The following is a 3,239-nucleotide window of genomic DNA, read 5'->3' as shown; positions in this document are numbered from 1 at the left end:
AGGAATTGTTGTTCTTTTGGTCCCTGCACTAGCCACGCCCACTCCTTTTAACTCCTGACCTCCTCCTTGCCTGCTCTCTTCCTGCTTTTCCTCTCACACAGGGCATTTGCCTCTCTCTCCTCTCTCTCCCTTCTTTTCTCTCTTCTCCTCTCTCTCTCTCTCTCTCTCTCTCTCTCTCTCTCCCTTCCCCTTTTTAATAAACATTTATGGCTATTTCCTGTGTTTATATGTCTGACCCGACGCCACCGCTGCCCACTGTAGTCGCTTGCGCACGCGCCGGAGTTTGCTGCGGGGCAGGGGGACCCCAAGGGATATTTTTTAAAGAATAAGATTGGTGCCTGCCGCGTGACTCAGATGATTCGTCCGCCCTGGATTTTCACCTGGGGCCGAAGTTCCGCCTTTTGGCGCCATCCCGGGGCAGAATCAGGAGTGTTCCATCTGCCTGGATCAACTAATCGTGAGTGTCCCCATCTCGGCCAGCTTAACCATCTCTTTTATCCTAAGGGTTTGACTGTTGAGCTCCCGGCAACCCTTCACAGTTTCTAGGGATGGGGGGACCTCCAACCGTGGGCTTTCAGGGCCTCGGTTGTTCCCTTTGCTGGCATTCAATTCGGCTTGTCTCCTGTGCTAAGCCTGTGCCTGAGACGGCTGGCCTTAGCCAGCCCCTCAGCTCACCCGCGCCTGGAGGCCCGGGGTCTCCAGTTCTCCCTCTTTTTCTTTTTTCATTCCTTTTCTTCCTTCCTTTCGTCGTAACTGCTGCTACGGTGCAGCACGCCGCTCGGTGCGGCCTGACCTAGGCTGGATCCCTCTTGGCTGCGAGTCGATTCAGCTAGGTTATAGCCTCCCCCCCTATGGAATCAGACGCCTTTCCATAGGGCCCGGAGGTTCATGCCATCTGCATCTCGCCTTAACGGGGAGCTGTTCTCGTTGTAGGCTTGAGGTGCCACGGTTTTTGTGGGTATTTGCACGGCCTTCACCATGGGAGTCAAGCTATCCAGACCTACCACTCTGGTCTCATGCTTTAATGCCTTACACTTACACAGCCATTTTTTGGTTCCAGCCTTTTGCCCCTTCCCTGTGCGGCTTTTATTGTGGCATGGCGGGCTCTAACAGAGCAGACTACACGTGGTGGTCGCCATCTTGTCTGAAGGCCAGATGGGTCAGGTGACTTTTTCCTCCCTCTTGGCTGAGGGACAGACCACGTGACCACACTCTCCCGGTTTTACTCCCGGTTTTACCCTGCCTTCTCACCCGGTTTTCACTAAAATCCTCCTGTTAACTCTGTTACATGTGTTTTGAGCAATGGCATGTCTCTCTGATAGGGCCCATCAGAGTCGTCCACTTGCCCAATTCCTGTTCACTCTTTCTATAAATAATAATACATATATTTTAAGCTGGTATGTACCTTTAAGTCTCTTAAGCTGTTCTCTACCATTGTCAGTAATATAACCTTATGTTACAAGCTTTTTTCCCCTCTATTTGCCTTTTTACAAATGTAAATCTTACCTGTTGAGAGCCAGTGTGGTCAAGCTCAGACCCAACTTTCCAAACAAATTCTATACTATAGTTATACCTGATAAACAGCCCTCAACTGCTCAGAGATCTGGGGAATGTGATATTTAAGTATTTAATAATTAAAAACTTTTCACAACAATAAAAAAGAGACAGGTTGGCTCCTAGCAGCTGCTCTCTGCTCCCTCCAAAGAAGACAGAAGACAGACACGTGCAGAACAACATCCTTCTGCATTTCGCTTCGACTGCAGAGCGCTGACCATTGGGCAAACCTGCCTTTCATCTAAAGTAAAGACCTCTAGACGTGGACGGAATCGCTGGAATTGACAGCCTAGCTGCTCAGGTCAAGGTAGGCCTATCTTCCTACAGATTTCTTAGCCCACAGGATCTTCTGCAGTCTGGCAGGCCCTGTGCTAAACAGCAAAGGTCAAGTGCAACCTTCAGTGACCATGGAGGACCCAAAAAGAGTAGCTCTGGGTGCCAAACAAGTAAGTTCTCTGTCATTTTTTAATCAGTAACTCAAGTAAAATCTTATCCTTCTCAAAGATCTCTGACAGTTTGACAGCTGAGAGGTTTTGCAAGGTGACCTCACCAAACAAATTTCAAACCAAGTTTATCTCTTATGCTACAGTCATTACATGTCTAAAACTTCTGTTTTCACAAATCCAAGGAGTTCTCGTGAGTTCCAGGGAGCCAAATTAAAGAATCCATTTTAAACAGGTCAGATACCCCCTCAGTCCCCTGGTCCTAAATTTTTTTCCCCTTAATTTAACTTTGTTCTTTGTTCTGCCAATACCTTAAACAGGGTAAGAGATACCAGACATTTCCATGCCACAGACATCAGTCAAAAGCAAAGAGACCAGCTATGCCAGGATGTTCCCAGCACCCAGCCTTCTCTCGCGCCCCCCCCCCAAAGACGACGCCCACAATCAGCCGGAAGCAGTCTTGAGAATTCACCGCCCCAATTCCTTCAAACTGGAGTGTCTAATTTGCTTTTTATTAAAAGCAAGATGTGGGGATGTTGTTCTTTTGGTCCCTGCCCTAGCCATGCCCACTCCTTTTAACTCCTGACCTCCGCCTTGCCCGCTCTCTTCCTGCTTTTCCTCTCACACAGGGCATTTGCCTCTCTCTCCTCTCTCTCCCTTCTTTTCTCTCTCTCTTCTCCTCTCTCTCTCTCTCCCTCTCTCCTTCTCTCTCTCTCTCTCTCTCTCTCTCTCTCTCTCTCCCTTCCCCTTTTTAATAAACATTTATGGCTATTTCCTGTGTTTATATGTCTGACCCGCCGCCACCGCTGCAGACTGTAGTCGCTTGCGCACCCGCCATAGTTTGCTGCGGGGCAGGGGGACCCCAAGGGATATTTTTTAAAGAATAAGAGGAATAACTTTTTGTTTGTGTTGATCCTTTCTTTTAGGTAAGTGCGATTTCTACATGAGTTTTTTACTATTTGTTATATATTCATGCTGTAACTATGTATTAGAAGTTCTGTGTCTTCTGGTGGTATTGCAGGATACTTTGGAGTCTCCTGTTGTGGTTACCAGATGACACTGGGAGAATTGGGGTCCCCTCATGGGGTTCATTGCCTTGTTAATAGAATAATTTAAGAAGAGACACAAATGGAAACTCAAGAACAATTGTGAGTTTAAAGAAAAACCCCGGAGTAGATAAGCTACTATAAGAGCAGTTGTCCAGACAAGGAGGAAAAATGGCAGGCAACTTGGTACTTCAAT

This window comes from Microtus oregoni, unplaced genomic scaffold, assembly GCF_018167655.1.
Source record: "Microtus oregoni isolate MIOR12 unplaced genomic scaffold, Mior012 000137F_ref0000512, whole genome shotgun sequence".
In the NCBI taxonomy this organism is placed as follows: domain Eukaryota; kingdom Metazoa; phylum Chordata; class Mammalia; order Rodentia; family Cricetidae; genus Microtus; species Microtus oregoni.
This window is presented reverse-complemented; position numbering follows the sequence as displayed.